The sequence below is a fragment of the Sminthopsis crassicaudata genome, chromosome 5, assembly GCF_048593235.1.
Source record: "Sminthopsis crassicaudata isolate SCR6 chromosome 5, ASM4859323v1, whole genome shotgun sequence".
NCBI lineage: Eukaryota > Metazoa > Chordata > Mammalia > Dasyuromorphia > Dasyuridae > Sminthopsis > Sminthopsis crassicaudata.
The window spans coordinates 79,079,737-79,098,941 of record NC_133621.1 but is presented as its reverse complement, the minus strand read 5'-3'; the positions used below and the strand labels follow the sequence as shown (position 1 = coordinate 79,098,941).

At 37.8% G+C, this 19,205-nt stretch overlaps 1 protein-coding gene across 1 annotated transcript in view; it reads right to left on the bottom strand.

Annotated features, from left to right (window-relative positions):
* LARP4B (La ribonucleoprotein 4B) overlaps positions 1-18,698 on the bottom strand; it is a 190,298-nt gene extending 171,600 nt beyond the window's left edge. Inside the window, exon 1 of the mRNA XM_074267225.1 lies at positions 18,563-18,698. The gene's annotated coding sequence lies outside the window, so the exon portion shown is untranslated. The remainder of the gene's footprint in view (positions 1-18,562) is intronic.
* Between the last annotated feature and the right edge of the window lie 507 nt (positions 18,699-19,205).

Below are 19,205 nucleotides of genomic sequence, written 5' to 3'. Positions count from 1 at the left end.
CCTCCTTTAAGATCTTATCACTTACACCCCACCCCACCCCCAAGCCTTAGACTTTTCTTCTGTGGAATGGAAGTTATAATACTTGGCAAAGACGATAGAGTCCTAGGTCAGGAGTCAGGAAGACTCATCTTTGTTAGTTAAAATCTGGCCTCAGACACTTACTAGCTGTGTGACCCTAGACAAGTCAGATAGCCCTTCTTGCCTCAATTTCCTCAACTGTAAAACGAAGTGGAGAAGGAAATGGCAAATCTCTGCAGAATCTTTGCCCAGAAAATCCCAAATGGGGTCATGAGGAGTCAGGACACAATTAAAAACATCTGATTTTTGTGCTTTGTCCTTCCTTCTCACAGAGATTTGATGACATCATAAAGGTGATATCCTGACTTGGTGAATTAATCAGAATTTTTTCTCTTTTTTTTCTCTTTTTACTTATTTCATTCTGATCATAACAAACATTTCCATAACATAGTAGGATGGGTGCAGGAAGATGATTGCACTTGAAAGTGGAAATATATACAACTTGTTATTCCTTTTAAGTATATATTCAAGTTATCATGTAACTTTTCCCTCCTCTCTTCTCCCTGCCCCCAGATGGCTACTTTAGGCACAAATGTGTATAAATATACGTAAAATCATTCTATATGTGTTTCTTTTTATCACTTCTTTCTCTGGATACAGATAGTGTCTTCCTTCATAGGCTCTTTATAATTAAATTGGGTATTTGTAATAGTCAAAATGAATTAATTGATCAAAGCTATTCTTAAAACAATATTGCTTTTACTGTATACAATATTCTTTTGATTTTGCTCATTTTCCCCTTTATTATTTCATGCAAGCCTTTCCATGTTTTTCTTTTCTTATAACACAGTAATAGTTCATCATCATCATATACCACAATTTGTTTAGCTATTCCCCAGTTGATGGGCATCCCCTCAATTTCCAGTTCTTTACCAAGCTGCTGTCAATATTTTAGAAATACAGATTCTTTTCCTTTTTCCATAATCTTTGGAAACAGACTAGTGGTAGTATTGCTGGTTCAAAGAGAATATGAAGTTTAATAATTCTTTGAGCATAATTCCTGATTCTTTTCCAAAATTGTTGGATTCTTTCACAATTCTACCAACAGTGAATTAGGGTCCTAATTTTTCCACATCTTCTCCAATATTTGTCATTTTCTCCTCTAATCACTTTACTCAATCTGATATGTATAAAATGATATCTCAAAGTTGTTTTAATTTGCATTTCTCTAACCCAAAGTGATTTAGAGCATTTTTTCATATGACTATAAATTGTTTTTATTTTTTTATGGGAAAACTTCCTCTTCATATATTTTGACCATTTATCAATGACTCATACTCTTTTAAATTTGACAAAGTTCTTTATATATTTGAGATATGAAACCTTTATCTGAGAAACTTTGCTTTCCTTCTGATCTTGGTTACATTTGTTTTATTTGTACAAAATGTTTTAAATATAATCAAAACTATACCTCACACTACTCCCTATCCCCTTTTTATTCATAAATTGTTCGCCTGTCCATAAATATAATAGGCAATATCTTCAATTTTTGGTAATATCTCTCTTTATATTCAGGTCATATATCCATTTTGACCTTATCTAGGTAAATCATTCAAGATATTGATCTATGCCCAATTTTTGACACACTGCTTTCCAGCAATTTTTACTGAATAATGATTCTTAGCTCTAAAACTGAAGTCCTTCACTTGTTAAATATAAGATTATTATAGCATTGCATTTGCACATTGCATGTCTGAGTGAATTAGATTTAAGTGTAGCAGAATTGCACAAAATAGTCAGCCTTACTCTCTCACCCAGTGTCACTGAAGTCCAGTGACAAAGCAAAAATCAAGATGACTGGTGATGGCTCTGTAGGCTGTGAGTGAATTTGACCTTTCTAAATTAAAGGTCTCAGTTTGTCTGCAGCAACAACCATTCAATGGCTAAAAGCTAGGTAAGAATTGAGACAAAATTTGCTATCAAAAAAATATCAGTCTGGAAGGGGGAGACCCTCAAAGTTTTTGGCCAAAACAGGGAACAATTTCTATTTACTCTTATTTTAAGCCAACAAACCTAAACAATGAGGAACAGAATAACAACAAGCAGCCAGAATCTCACTCACTGAACAGAGAGCACCAAAGTATTAAAACACCATGTGAATGGGAGTTACCATTGTTATCTTTGTAGAATTCACAGAATTTGAATTGTAATTGAGTAGTAAGTTTTATCAAGTTATCAATAATACCCAGGTATTATGGTCTCCCCAAGTGGGGCAGGTCTATAATACATAACATCTATAATATGGGACTAAAGTGGAACTGTGGATGAAAGGAATAAGATATCTTTTCTCACCTGGATCTTTGTTCTGGGCATATCTTGCATAATTGTGCACATATTACACAGGTCATGACAGACTTACTGCCTTCTAAGGTCCTGGGTAAATAAGGACAAGATTTTTAATACTCTAATCCACCTTCTGATCATGGCAACATTTGTTTTATTTGTACAAAAGTTTTAAATTTAATATAATCAAAATTATCCCCTTTTTGATCATAAATTGTTCACCTATCCATAAATATGATATGCAATATCTTCTATTTTTTGGTAATATCGCTCTTTATATTCAGGACACGAAGTTAGTCAAAGCCTAGCCATTCACCTGCAGAAGGTCATTTGAGAAAAATCATCCTGGGAAGATGGGAGGGGTGGACATTGATCAATGTACAAGCTGGGACAGGTAAATGCTCCTAATGTTTTTAGAAGAAGGCTTCAATGAAATCAAGGTTAAGGTGAATGATTGCCAAATTCTAGGCCCAAGGGAGAGCTTACTGATCTTCATCCAGTACCCCCAAATTCACCCTTCTCTGTTCACTTTTTCTTACTGTTTTGTTTCATCTAAACACTTTATCCAGGTGTTTTTCCATAATAGATGACACAGATTCAGAAAAGGCTTATTCAGGATATTATGACACTGAAACCAAGTTTCCAGAAAAGAGCAATGAGTTTATTTGGCAGTATGTATGACAAGGGATGGACTCCATTGTTCGCCCTCTTCTCAACTATTTTTGTTTGGATAATTTTCAATGAAATATCCAGGATAGCCAAAGCACAAGTAGAAACCCCCAGGCAAATGGCAGAAGTTCTCCAGAGAGATCAGAGATCCCAGGTATAGTCAGATACTGTCTTCTCTCTACATGGGTCCCTCAGCAGTAGGACTCTGTTCTGATGGTGCTAAATTAAGTTGGCAAGTAGCTTTCCTCTGTAGATCTGTAGATTGAATAACCAATACTTCTTTACAGAGACACTTTTGGAACATGACTCATTTGTAAGTTGGTAGATCAAGAAATATTACCTATAGGCAGAAATTAAATGATGAATTATAAGGACATGAGGTGACATAAGTAAGTATCTATTGGGGCCATCTGTCTAATAAATGATAAAGAACAATGTATGAAAGAGACAGAGGACAATGGCATTTTCCATCTGGGTTAGTCAGTCTATAACTAGATTAGATAACCCCTCCACAAATTAATAATAGCAGTAGCTAGCATTTATATAGTGTTTTAAGATTTGCCAACTATTCTAATAATATCTCAATGAAACTTCTTATCAACCTTGGGAAGTAGGTGCTTTTATCATCCCCATTTTACAGATGAGGAAATTGAGGCACAGAGATGTTAAATGACGACTAGGGTTACAGTTATTAAGTGAGCCTGGATTTGAATTCAGATCTTTCCTACTCTATGTCTGGATTCTATTCATGTGCCTGTAGGGGCTCCATGGAAACTGCTTTATTCAGAAGAATTTGGGTGAAGGTCCAGAAAATATTAGTATAGTTGATAATAAATCTCTGGCTCTGGTTGAACTCTGATCTCCCAGTTTGCCTCATTAGCTTGGTGGTAATGTAGTTATTAATGGCTCTCTGGACTTCTTAAAGTCACCTGTGAATGATTGTTTAGAGATAGAGATAGATCAAAGATAAATGCATAGACAGAGGGCAGATCTGGTGTTGGAAAAAGCAGAGTTCAAGTCCCAATTCTTATATAAAAGTTGAGAGGCAATGGGGAGTGTAATGTCCGGGCTGGCTTTCTGGAGGTCCTTCGGACAGGCTTTGGTCTCAGCAGGACAGACACCACGAGAATGGTCAGGAATAGAGTCCAGAGTCTTTATTCTGGCCCAGTCTTGATCTTAGTGGAGGAGGCAGGAGGGCCACCAGGAGAATGTCTCATTTCCAGTTCTTCTCAGTCCTTAAATACCCTATTACAATTACATCATTACAGCATACTGAGTATGTGTGAACTAGAGAACCATTACATCACCATGCTAAGTACTGAGTGTATGTATACTAAAGAACCATCATCATATCAATTCCACTGAGTGAACACCTTGTTGTAAATATCCTTGTTTCAAGTATACTTCTCCAGAGTTCCGACCCTCTACAGGGGAAGGCCATTATTTTTCCCCAGGCAACTCTCTAAGCTTAATACAAGTTAAGTATTGCCATTTTAAGAAATTTCTGTCCTAGGAAATACCCACACTTAAAGATGTTGTGAGGTTCAAATGAGAGACTGGACTTGAAGCATTTTGCAAGCCCTAAACTACTACACATAGGCCACTTATCATCATTCTAACTTCCAGTTTGGCTTCCAGTTCAGCAGTGATTTCATTCCCTGAGCCTTCTGGGGCATGCATTATTGCTGAGCTCAAACAGTATTTACAGAGCAAAACAAGGGTATGCTTGTAAATGTTTAACAACTGGGTTCGGGGAATCTATGTAAATATACTTTTAAGTTTAATCTGCATTAACACTTTCTCAAGTCTAGACAATCAACAAAACAATAAATCAGACCCAGGTTTATTTTTGCCTCCTAATTCCTAGAGTGTAAAATTCTCACATTGAAAATTTACCAAATGACTCTTGGGTAGGACTGGCTACTGCTGCCTAAACCTAATTGTGAAATCAAAGGCTTGAACAAAAAACAAAACATAGAAAGTACTTCATCTCGAGTGGCTTGCAAATCATACTCATGCAAGCTTTGCCTCTGCTTGGTGATTGGGAAAGTCCAGGGGCAGCTAAGTCTAAATCAAGAAAATCGTTCATTTACATGCTCCATCACTCTGTTGGATTCTGGGGAAGGAAGCTTGTGGACCATGCCAGATCATAAAACTACATCTTCCTCTTTGAGAGTGGCTACTCAACCCTGAAGAGTTTCATTCTCTAACTGATGATGGTAAAGCTTGACTTGTATAGCCTGAAAAGCTGCAATGACAGCCTCAAAAGTCCTTCCTGTGAAGGGAAGTAAAAGGTAAAGGCAGAAATTCAAACTTTGGGTCCCCACCCTTCTGGGAGGCAGAGCACTGTATGCACAGGTATTCTTCTGCAAGTTTCAGCCATGAAGAGAACCTATAGCTTGGATGCTAAATGAAACTAGAGTTATTTTTACAAGCAGTCTATGGGTAGTCCTTGGCAATAAACAAACACCTAATTTATAAATGACTCATACTTAAAAGTCCACTCAACATTTCCAGGATGGATCTGCCCCACCCCTCTTCTCCGAGTCAGAGCCCTCTTGGCCCTTGTCATTGGAAGCCTCTGCACAATCCTAAAGTGCAGAAAGTTCCTGGATCCAGAACGGTAAGAAGGGACCAATGGGACAGCAGAGAAAACTTAGTGGAGCAGACCCATCCCCAAACTTCATTTTATTTTACAGCGTATTTTTGTTGTTATTCATTTGTTCTATCCTACCAGTTTTTAAGTCAATTGAGCTCTCTGAGGGGAAAAAGCTCTCAAACAACAACCAATTACATCTGGGATGGTTAAAGGGCTAATTCTAGATTTTGTTCCCATATTAGAGTGAATTAATTCAATTAGATAACTTTCCACTTTGCACCTGGCAGAGAGCACTTAACATGGAAGGAATGAATATTTTGATTGAGCTGAAGGGGATAGTAGTAATTTAAGAAAAGAATGCTCTGGGGCATGACAGGGCCAGGTGGGGAGTTGAGGACTGATTACATTTACTCTTTTTTCTTCCTCTCTGGTGCCCTAGACATCTTGCTGTTGCTAAGATCACTGGTTAGTACTCTTGGGATGTAGTTGAGCATCATGGTCTAAACAGGCTTGGAACCTAAACATAATTTAAAACAATATTCTTACGGGGGAAAGGGATCCAAGTTTTGGACAATAAATTTACAAGGTTTTTTTTTGGGGGGGGTTGGAGGGAGAAGTATTTTGTAAATTGCATATTATTGAATAGCATTCCAGGAAATATCATCTGAAAGAAACAACTATTGAATCACTGACACTTAATAATAATAGTTGCTTATATTAAATTATTATTTTATAGATTACATATATAGCACATATATAATATATTACATTATATTAAAACTATTTGGCTATTGCACCTTGCAGCCCCACCTTTCCCTCCCCCCACTAAGTTGTAATTCAAAATCCAAACCTGTTCTTTGAGCCCTATTTAATTAGAAAAACTAGTGTAACTCAAAGTTGCATGGGAGCACACATGGAACAGCCAGGTATGACTCAGTGCTTGTGCTCTCTGGAGAAGATGAGCCTCAGGCTTGTTCTAGCCTTGTCTGACTTAGGCTTGGAGGGTTTGCACATGCAGATGACAAAGCAACTGTCTTATCTGCTGTTGAGCAAGAGACTGATGAGTCACTGAACCTTTATAAAGGGAGGATCTCTGGCTCTGGCTCTGGTTTTTTCTTCTCTCTGCTTTGGATCACTTGGGACTGTTTATAGAAAAGGTAGCTTGCCTATTTCTCTGCCATTAATGTGGCAGATAAAGGCATTGTGCTCCCAAGTGAGCCTGGGGCTGCATCTTCTGAGTTTCTTCTTGCCTGATCTTAGGTCAATGGGTAGTGATCCCATGATGGAGGCGTCCAAGCTTGGGGGCTATTTTGTGAGTCTGAAATTTTGAAGCAGCTAACTCCTTCGGGGGGATCAGCTCTACTTTGGAAAGAATATTGGACAATTATTTGAGCTCTTTGGAAAGAAGGTGACCACCAGGCAAGAGAACAAACCCAATGTCTAGCATCGCTTCCCAGGAGAAATCTGCTATAGTGGGACTATAGTGCAGAACCAAGGTGATACATAGAAATGTTATCTTACCACGTGCTTTGTGATGCAGGGTTGCATCCTGGGAGGTGGCAATCGTGCTTGTAATATGTGACTGGTTACTTAAGTTTTGTCAATGCATGCTTCGAATCTTTTGTGTCTTTTTTAAACAATTTTCTTGTGTGTAGGAAATACCCATTCTATACCCAATTCAGTGTACATCTTGAGAATTGTACAGTATTGAACACTGAGCATCTTGGGCAAGTCACAACTTCTGAATAGATTTCCTCAACTGCATTAAGTAGGTATTAATAGCATCTACCTTCCAGTGTCATTGTGAAGCTCAAATGAGATAATATTTATAAAATACTTAGTATTATGTCCCACACATGGTTGGTTATATTAAAATGCTAGCTGTTATTATTAACTCCCCCAATTTTGATGAAAACCCTAACTTGACCCCAAACCTCAGCTTTAATAAATTGTTATGCACTAGCAACAAGCCAAAGAATTAGAGAGAAGAGAGCTTAAGCACCTTAATAGTGTCTAGCATCCTCCTTTCTCTCAAAACATATCTCCCTACATACTGGATCTAGTCTATGGGTCAATCCAGAGGTGAGTGAATTCTTTGTGGAGGAGGAATGCTTAAGCTTACAGGATGTTTTTTATTTTTGGATTTGATTTTGAAACTTCTTTAAGCACCTATGTCAAGCTGAACACAAAATCCTACGTATAAAAATTAGCCCTGAGAAGTTTAATTTTTGTTGAATAAACTCACCAATCCACGAAGTTATGATTATTATTTTGGACTCCAGTGAGGTATTCCAGTTCTAGGCTTGCCTTCCTGCAGTGCCCTTTTAATTTAACCATGGGAAAATAGTAAACTGGAATATTTTCATATTTTCTCACTGTGCTAAGTACATTCACATTTTTCGCAGCTCCTGGATAATTGCCCAAAAGAAGCTACGGGCACACAGAGTATGCTTGGAGCTATATTCTAACAAAGTTGCTAACCGAAGGAGCTAAACATAGTTTCATTGTGGAACTTCTCAACTCACTCTTTCTGTTACTGCTCTCCATCTGTCCACAACTAAGTATCCAGGAACGATTTTATACGCGTGTAGTATATGAAAAAGACCAATAGAAGAAATCAAGAAACGTTTTGCCAATTCGTATTGATCTTCTTACTGGGAATTGTTTTTGGTTTGGGGATAGGGTGGAGGGTAGGGGAAAGGTCATTCCAGATAGATAGAAAAAAAAATGTTAAGAGAATAATGCATGGCTAAAATATAGGAAAACGAGTCTGGGAAATGAATTTTACAATCCTCATCTGCTTATTAACCATTTATTTCCCTGAAACTGTGGAAGACATCTCTTGGAAATGTGAAAGGGCTCAGGCTTACTTAAGGAGACTGTATAGAAAAGAACAGCCCTAATCTAATCTAATGGATCTAATGAAAGACTAGCAGACTAGGAACCAGGGACCTCGACTCTAATCTTGTCTTTGCCAGTTATTTTATAGGCAAATCACTTTAACTTCTCTGGGACTCAGATTAATTATCTGTAAAGGGGCGATTAATAATACCAATCCTGCCTACTTACTAGGGAATTTGTAAGGATCAAATGAGATAAAGTATATGAGTGCTTTGCAAACTCTAAAGCTCTATAAAACATGGGTTATTATTACAGATTTGTTATAGATACAAAAGCAGAAGAAAAGTTGGTCTGAGAAAGAGCAATCCCCACTTGGAAGTATCTAATGGTGAAAAAAGTGAATGCACTAGAGCTGTCCCTGAAATTCAAGATTCTGAAGTTAAAATCATATCTCTTGTGATACCTCTATGAAAGTCTGTGTCCTGAAGACTTTTTCATACATATATGAAAATTATAATAGTTAATTTCTTTAAAACATTTTTACTGATACTTTTATGTTTTTCATTACATTTCTCATTTCCTGATACATTACCCCCCCCTTATCAACCTATTTCTCTCTTTGTAATAAGAAAAACACACAACTACTAATTTCATGTGAAAATAACTATACTTAAATGAATTTTTGCTTTCAGAGCTTAACACATCTTAGTCAAAAAAAGAAAAATATGAAAAATAATTCTTAGCCAGAAAGAGCAATAAAAATCACACCATCATCTCCATTCATTAATATTTGAATATGTAATGGAAGCATGAAACTAAAGGTTATTTTTGAACCACAGCTAATACACTATTCTGAAGGACAGAACAAGTATAATTAAAGGAGATGAAACTTAAGCTATAGAAGGAGAAATTTAAAAAGCAGATAGCTGACCTCAGTAGACACAAATCACAAGATCAAGACTGACCACATTGCAGGGTCCTAAAAGAACTGGAGATTTGAATAATGAGAACCATATCTCTGATAAACTGAGGACAAGAAAGGTGGACCTAAAAACAGGAAAATATTCTCCTGACTTTACAAAAAGGAAAATGGGTAGATTGTTCAGGCTGAGCTTTTGAGTTTGACTTTGATTACTGACAGTCCTGAAACTTTTATTCAATGCTTTCTGTTTGAGCCAACTTTATGATTATTTAGAAAGGAAAGTAATCGTCATTTTGAGCCAGGTTCTATTTAGGGAATTCAAATAATGTCATAATAATATTATTTTATTTTTGTTGGTTAGTTGGTTGGTTGGTTGTTGTCCTTCAATCTTGAAGAGGGCCAAAAGGATATCATTATGTTAGAGTCGAATTACAGTGTGTCCAACTGGCTGATTAGACAATTATGAGCTCAGAATGCTCTACCACAGGTTAGACACAAATAATCCATATTTAGAGGAGCTTCTAATTTTGCCCATCTCATGTTTCCTTTGCTTTAATTCAATTCTGCTTTGCTCATAGAGCCCAGAACCTTCTCTGATGAGGGCTCACCATACTGAGTGGTTCTGTGTCATACACTCAGTTCTAAAGTTGAGAGATCTTAAGAGTGTCCTTGTATTGCTTTTTCTCACCATCTTGTGAGTGCTTGCCCTGGGCGAGTTCTCCATAAAAATAATTTTTGGCAAGCTTACATTTGGCATTTGAACAATGTGGCCAGCCCAACAAAGTTGTGCTCTCTGCTGTAGAGTTGAAATGCTTGGAAGTTTAGTACGAGAAAGGACCTCCATGTCTGGTATTTTATTCTGCCAGGTGATCTTCAGAATCTTCCTAAGACAATTCAAATAGTTTGTAGACTGGTAAGTCAGGGAAATGATATTGTCATCTTTTTTTATTTTTTCCTAGGCAACTAGGGTTAAATGACTTGCTCCCATAAAACTAGAAAGTATCAGATGTCTGAGCCAGATTTGAACTCGGTTCCTTTTGATTTCAGACTGGTACTTTATCCACTGTACCATCTATCTGCCCTTTCCCCTTTTTTGTGGAGGGAAGAGTATACTTTTAAAGAGACCATCTCTACTGATATCCTTAGGGACAAGATAGATATGGGCTAGATAGGTGGGTTTGGAGTTGAGTAAATGACTAGAGCCAAAGAGGAATATTTGATGGAATAACATCAACTTACAAATCTCTAGGGAAGCATTGGATGCACTCTGTCCTTGCATTATATACTTCAACATAATCAGTGACTTAGAAGATAGCATAAAAGTCATATTTATCAGATTTACAGATAGCATATAGCTGTGAAGGGTAGCTAATTTGTCAGAAACTAGAATCAATATTTATAAATATCTAACTAGGAAAAACAAAGTCATAGAAGGATCATAGAAATTGAACCAGAAAAAGGCATTGCAGAATAGCATTTTAAAAAATGAATATTGGGTAATATACCATGGTAGCATTCAATGGTGATAGACTAGATCTCATTTTATATTTAAAAAAAAAGACCTGTTGTTTCTAGAGAATAAGCTCCATAGGAGTCAGCAGTATGATTTGCCAACCAAAAAAGCTAATACTTTCTTAAACTGTATTGATAGTTATATCCTTTGTAATGATGGGGGTGAGAATCCTGTTGCACATTTCTTGAGAACATTGTGTTCACTTCTAGTGCCACATTTTAGGAAGGATATGGACAAACCAGAGCTTTGAGGACAGAGATCAAATGGGTGTTGAAATTGGAGTCTGTGCTACATGTTCAGGCTGTGGTTATTCTGCATCTATTCAATGGCTCAGCAGATGCCCAAGGGTTCAAATAGTCTTTTTACCAAAAACATATTGTGAAACTTCCAGGTAGAAACCATTCCCAAGGTGGTTGAACGGAGATAAAAGTGGATAAAAGCCAACTCCAAGAAGGTTAAAAGCAGTCTTCTACTTTCTCCCAAAGTCCTAAAAACTATTTTTATGCTCTTCTTGCCCTAAGAGTCTAGAGCTGGGTCCCAGATTAATTCACTCAAGGAGAAAACTAACCCAAACTGTTCTGGGTCCATACCATCCTTTCTTTCTTCACTAATCTTTTTACCCACATGTAGCAAAGTTGAAAGAGCCCCATTAAAAAACCAAAAATGGTATCTGCATAGGTCTGTTCCTCTTGCTGGCTGTGACTCCCATTGCTTCTAGCCTGCCCGTGGTTGGCCAAGGCCTACTTAGGGCTGCTTCTAGCCCTCATGCTCCTCATTCCTAGGGCCCTGGCTCAAACACTCCCGCAGCTGCTTCTGGGTCCAGGCTCACACTGTTGTCTCCAGGCTGGGTAAGGCTTACAACCTCAGCTACCACTGTCCTTTCCAGTGTTCCACTATTATTAGAGCTGTCATCTGCAAGCTGAGCGTCACTACCAAGATCATTGTCTCCCTACTGGCAGTGCTATTGTTTCCAGGGCACCACTGTTTTTCCCATTATTCTGGTGTTTCTGGCACTGCCATTGCTGAAAGAGGTATTATTTTATAGGTCAGGGCACCACTGCTTTCCCCATTATCTTATTTCTGCTGGTGCTGTCCAAATGTCATTTCACTCATGACTACCTGAGCAGTTTTCTGAGGATCTAGGGACCACCCAGGACTATTTTCTTTCTTTTTTTTTTTTATTAATTTTATAATTATAAATTTTTTTGACAGTACATATGCATGAGTAATTTTTTTTATAACATTATCCCTTTTATTCATTTTTCCAAATTTTCCCCTCCCTCCCTTTACTCCCTCCCCTAGATGACAGGCAATCCCATACATTTTACATGTGTTATAATATATGTGTGTAAATCTAATTTTCTTGTTGCACATTGAGAATTGGATTCCGAAGGTATAAATAACCTGGGTAGATAGACAGTAGTGCAAACAGTTTACATTCACTTCTTAGTGTTCCTTCTCTGGGTGTAGTTATTTCTGTCCATCATTGATCAACTGGAAGTGAGTTGGATCTTCTTTATGTTGAAGATTTCCACTTCCATCAGAATATATCTTCATACAGTATTGTTGTTGAAGTGTATAGTGATCTTCTGGTTCTGCTCATTTCACTCAGCATCAGTTCACCCAGGACTATTTTCAAAGCAAAGATTTAAGACTCCCAAATTCTGGTCCTTTTCTTGCAACTAACTAGACACTTCATCTTGGTTATGTCATTAAGTTTTTCTTTCAATGCACCAGATCCTTCCCCTATTATCAGTTATTTGGATGAAGTTGAACAGATGGTACAATGATCACTCAACTCAGAGCCTGAAGCTTCCAACAAGGTCCTTTTACTAAAAACATCTTCCAATACCCTCAGGTAGAAGCAGTTCCCATAAAAAAACAGTCAAAGAAATCAAGAAATAAAAGGCAACTGCAAGAAGGTTAAAAGCAGCAAGAAAGGCAGTTCCTTGGGATTTCAAGAAATCTGTACTAAAGTTCTAAGAACTACCTTATGCTCTGTCCAAATTGCCAACACCTGCGTCCCAGATTGAGCTGTTTGAGGACAAAGTTAGCCCAAAGTGCTCCAGGTCTGCACTTCAACAACAATCTCAACTAAAGCTGTAGGAGTTTGTGCATATGTGGGGGTCTTAACTTACACTTCCCCAGTTCCCCCAGTATACTGTCCCATTAATACCACATGAGGACTCCTTAAAAGTCTTGGGAATATTTATCCTGGAGAAGTCAAGATTTAGGAAAGAAATGATAGCTACTATCAATTACTTGAAGACATGAAGAAGAAGGATTAGATATGCTTTGCTAATAAGCCCCAGAGGATAAAATGAGTTAAAAATAATAAAAAGATAGGTTTTAGTTTGATATAAAGAAAAACTGCTTAATCAAAATTGTCCCAAACTAGATTAGGTAACAAGGTTAAGTAACTAGGTAGCAAGTTCATCAATAGAAATATTCAACTAGATCAGATTTTGGCAAGTGTACTTTTGTTCACATATGGACTGGGCTGGGTGACCTCAGAGATCCCTTTCTATTGCCACATTCTATATGATAAATATGTATTATATATAATGCATACAATAATTATATATAATATTATATGCATCTGTAATATATATTATGTAATATTATAGATATATGTTTTATACATATACATGTATATATGCACACACACTAAAATAATTAAATATTCACCCACTTTCATAAAAGAAGAGGACCACAGACAAATTCCTAAAGCAAATCCAGAAAGCCAAAATTGGTTACTCTAAAACATGACGATATGACACATTGGAAAAACGGACTCCCAGATTCTGGTCCTGTTCCTGCATCTAGCTAATCACTTTACTTTGGTTATGTCATTAAATTTCTCTCAGTTTTCTCATCTGTCAAGCAAGAATTTAAAGATAAAATGAATTTAAGTTGGATGTATGAGTAACAGGATTTAAGTAGAACCATGAAAGATGGAGTCATTATTTATTTTGTTTTTGTATACTGGCTCCAATCATGGTGATTAAATAAATGAATGCTTGATTAGATTGGATTAATTTATGTTGGGTTGGAGGAAACATTAGGATCTGGAATCAAAAGAGGGAGGTGCAGCAAGAAGTGGGGAGGAAATGGCAACTCTATGACCTGCTAAGCCAGCTCAGCACTGAGAATATGTGGTGGGTACAAGTAATTTGGAACTTGAAGAGCAAAGAGGGAAGTGATAATGCTCAAGAATCAGATAATGCTGGAAAGTGGGATGAACAGAGCCTCAGCCAAGGAAATGTTTGTTACAAATGGGAACTTTGAAATAGTTTGATGACAGAGAGTGGAAGAGTTGGGGCAAAATCATTAAAAAATGGGGGAAAGGAAAAAATACTGTTGCATGCACTTTCTATTCTGTAAGGGTGATAGGAGGAAAAACACAAAAAACACATGAAAAGATGATCTGGGTATCCTCTATGAGAGGAAGAAGATATCAGGAAGATTCATTCATAAGATTTGTGGTGAGAAAGTACTACACAAAGAATGAGAACAGATGCCCAGCAAGACATTATGTGAGCAAGGGCCTCGGTTATTAATTCAATATGTATGAACATATGCCATATTTACTGTCATTTACTTCCTAAGTAGATGGAGCCTAGAATTGCATTCAGCAAGATGTTCAGATCTCACATCCAACACTTACGAGCTAACAGACCATGGGCAAATCATTTAACCTTCTGAGCCTTGGTTTCCCCATCTGTCAAATGGTGATCCCATATTTGAGCCTGATTTAAATAGGCTGAGAAGCATAAAGATATGCAGCACCAATCTACTTACAGGATTTTTGTGAAACTTTAAAGTGCTATATGAATGTCAGTAATTATTATTCAAATTCCTGGGGAAAAGGACTTAGTGAAAGCTTTGGAACATGAAGGAAACCAGACTTCTTTTGGATGCTACAAGTTACAAAAAGGTTTGTGAGTGTTTGTTTATGTACAAGAATCAAGTCAGCTTTTATACCAAGAGAAATTAAACCACTAGGGAAATCTTGAGCCCAGGGGGCAAGACAAAATAATTTGTTCATTAGTTTTTGGAAGAAAATCACCTGGTGTGTCTTGTGAGTTGGATGTTCAAGGCAATGATCAAGTATCAACAATGCAAAAGGAAGGTAGGTTTAGAATTTGAAAATGGGGTGTATATTGTAAAGTGGAGCTTGGGCAAAAGGAAGATGACTCTAACCACTGGCAGATGGTTTTATTTAGGGACAGAGTGAGATGCAGTGGGGACCTGCATAAGGACGTGTAGTAAATATAGTTTGAACAAAGTGTACTTGTACGATGAAGAGTCAGAAATGCCATTTCAGGTGGAGAACAAGGACTATGAAGAGTTTCTATAAAAACAAGGCAGCAACTAACCTTTGGAAAGCAAGGGCACATTCAGACCAACTGCCTGAGATTTTGTAGGTTTGGATAGCTTTACCCACACTCCTCCTTCGATCAATCACAAAACATTTATCAAACACCTACTATATACTAGTAGCTGTGCAGGTACCGGTGATGGAAAGATGATGAGTGAACAATCCCTAGAAAGGTGATACAAAGCAACTTACTTGAATACAAGGACATTATGAAGGGTTAGGGAAGAATGGACTCCCTCTATACATTCCTATCAGCAAAGACTCTCAATTATAGGCTCAGAGCATCGCCTGAAGTGCTGAGATTTCCCTAAAGTCACACAATTAATATGCAGCAGAGGAGAAACTTGAACCCAGATCTCTCTGAAGCTGCCTTATTCTACACTATTTCATGCAACCCCTCATGAGAGAAAAGACAAGTTGCAAAAGAGAAACTCGAAGAGAAATTGGGGGAAAATAATGATGCATTTTAGGTGATTAAAAAGAGGAAACAGGAATCCAATAAAGAGAAAGCAGACATGAAACAAGAAAACATTAGGGAGGAAATAAGTTCATATGAAAAAAGAAGACAGGTTAGGTCTGTTTCAGTAGAAATAGTCTGCATGAGTACCATACGGGAGGAAAGGAAGAACTGGAGAAACAGGTAAACTGAGACAGAGAAAGTTCAAAGATAAGGAATTCAACAAAACCATTAAAAGATGTTAGGAAGATTTTTAATAAGTAACACAGGAGGAAAGAACAATGCAGACAATATGAAATAAATAACAAGAGAAAAAAAATAATAGGAAAATAAGAGTCAGTTCAAGGGAAGCTACACAGACCTAAGTATTTAGGTATAAGAAATGGTGTAAAACAAAACTGAAAATGAAAATTGCAGGTGAACTGTATAAGACTGCCTGCCATCTAGGGGAGGGGGTGGAGGGAGAAAGGAAAAGTCAGAACAGAAGTGAGTGCAAGGGATAATGTTGTAAAAAATTACCCATGCATATGTTTGTCAATAAAAAGTTATAAAAATAAAAAAAGAAAATTGCATGTGAATAACATTAGCAGCTTATGTTAACAAGTAGGAACTAGGTCTTCTCTTTACTTGGGAGCATTGTAGGGAAGATTAGGTCTCTGACTTTTATTATTTAAAGCATTATCACGTTTTGTTCTGCTAGGTTCCAAGAGGCACGATTGCAGCAATAGATTTCACACAAATAGTAACTGTGGGTCCTTCCGCAAGTCATTTAATACCTTTGAGCCTTAGTTTACTCCTCTGTAAAAGTGAGGAACACACAACTATAAAGTGTCATATAAATATGAGTACTTATTACTGTTATTTAAAATCTAATAGGTAGAATTTAGGAAGCAGATTTCAGCTTCGTCTGAGCAAAACCTTCTAAATGATCAATTCTCCAGCAATAAAATCAGTACGAACTATATAATTTTCAAGTTTAAAGATTTCATAAAAAAGGGAAGAGTTTTTTTCTTCTGTATTTCTGAAAGTAGTTGATGCTTCAGGGAGACAAAAGTTCTGAAAATCTATGCTGTAATTCTGAGAAGCCCTAAGGCTTTTTTTTTGTACACAGCCTAAGGCAAATGTAGACGATTCCTCTCTTAGCCACCTATAACAGAAGTCCTCCTTGAATATGGAAAGAGTATAAGTGTAGCCATATGGCTAGCAGCCCTCCCAAGGGTTGGATTCTTCACCCTGTTTTCCTAAGAAACTCAGTCTGGATCTGAAAACAAGTCACTGAGACTGAGGGCAGGAAGCCCCACTACCTTTCTCTTGTCTCCACCCTTAACTCTGGGTCTCTGCACTCCAATTGCCTCCAGTTCCACCTGTCTGGACTCAGTATTACCAGAATTGGAAGGGTCCTCAGTGAACACCTAAACCATCTGTACAAAGGCTGGATGTAAGTTGTTCAAGGTGATGAGGACATGTGGCTACTTCTATGCTGACAAGTGGTCATTTCCCCTCTGCTCAAAGATCTTCAACGAGGAAAGTCTCTGGGAGCAGCTTCTTCTTCTACACTTGGGTAGTTCTAAATATTGAAGGATTTCCCCGGCATTTTCTAAATATGTTTCTTTGCAGATTTTACCCATTGCTCCTGGTTCTCTCTCTGTGCCAAACAAAACAATCTTCCAACCCTTCAAATGCAACAAGATAATTATCATCTAAATCTTCTCTTGGATAAATTATCCCGTTCTCCTATAGAATGAACTTGTAGCCCTTCATCACTCTCTGGACACTCTGCAAATCCTCAGAAAACTAGCCAATACACAATCATAGGACCTGCTGTGGCTACCGGATTGCTAGCTTTGTCAACTACCTTCACATTCCCCAATTTTTCTTCCATCTTGGATCCTTATATTTGGGGCACATAAAGCTATATTTACTTGACCCTCTTGGAAATACACTAAAAAGAGAAACCTGGGACTTGATGGAAGGATTTTCTGTTTTGGTGCTATTAAAAAAAATGAAAAAAATTAGCTTCTAAAAGTTCTGTATGCCCAATACCTATTGTTATTAGCAACTGAAAGTTTTTCCCTGAGTCAGTGTGTCTTTTCAATAAAATACTTTCTAAGCCAGGCAACCCTAACCTCAGCTGCATGCCTTTATTGTTGGCCAGGACTGGTTACTTTTATTTACTTACCCCTTGGATGGGAAGCCTTGCCAACCTGCTGCAAAAACCAGAGAGCTTAATGCTTACTGAGGTAAGCTGCAGGAGGAAATAAACAGGTAAAGAAAACACCCTCCTACTAACAGGAATAACTTGAAACTCCACTGGTTTCAAATGATTCTTTGAAAAACTGAAGCAAGGAGGAAAGCGACGAGCAGCCCCAGCTTTCAGTTCTCTTTCTGAGTTGTACTTCACTCTACCTCTGCTGGCTGTTTGGACATTTTCCAGCCATATGGCTTGAAGTCCTTCTGAAGGTTTAATTCAGTAAAACGCTTTTCACTCTGCAGTGAAGCTAGTGTCATGTAGAAACACAGGCTACACACACACAGCCTGTAGGCAGACCGACTAGGAGTCATTCTTTCCATCCTGCCCCCACAAAAGCACACAGCTATTTCTTCATCCTCCTCAATGGCCCATAATTAACTCCAGTTGACTTCCTGCTCCTGTACCTGTGGCAGTCTCTGTTAAAACATGACCAGGAGTTTTATCCTTCCTGTGCTTTCCCCCACGTTTCCATTTACTCTAACAGGAGGGATCTAGCCAATGAGCCGCTTAAAGATGTTGGGTTAAGCAAATGACAATATTGGAACCACAGAATATACAATTATGTTACCTGCTTAGTCACAGGTCTCCACCGGACTCCAAAAGCCACACCTTTGTTCCAGTTGGGTTCATCATACGAGATTCCAAGAAAAGTAACTTATGTTGGAACAGTCTGATGGAGGAAGACGCTTAATCTAAGATTTTGGAAACAACAATTCTATCAATCCTAAGAAGAGTCCCCTGCATTCTGAGTGGGCTGCACCCAGCTGGTTGCTGATAGGAGAGCCCCAGTGGGTGTTTGTGCAGAGATAGCGCACCTAATTGCTTACTCACAGAGGTGGTCATTGGGATGGGCACGTAAGTGTGGTGTGTCCTGGGAGATAAGGTCTCCTAGGGGTGGACATTTAGAGTGAGGAGGAGTGAGCCTGTGAGTAACAGAAGCAGGGAAGGTTCCTGAAGGAAGTCTTGAGATTTATGGGATTTGTGGTTGTTTTCTCCCATAGTTTTCTTTTCTGGCAATATGTAAAGGGCATTAAAATAAAGTAACCGGAAATCCTCTTAACCTAGGATTGCTAATGTCCAGCCTTTATTAGTGGAGATTATTTCCTTGATTAATCTGGACAAACCAAGTATGATAAAGTCTGAAGCACTTAGCTCGCTCCATAATCTTTGGTCCTACAGAACTAATATGGGGAATGTAAACTAATTAGTCA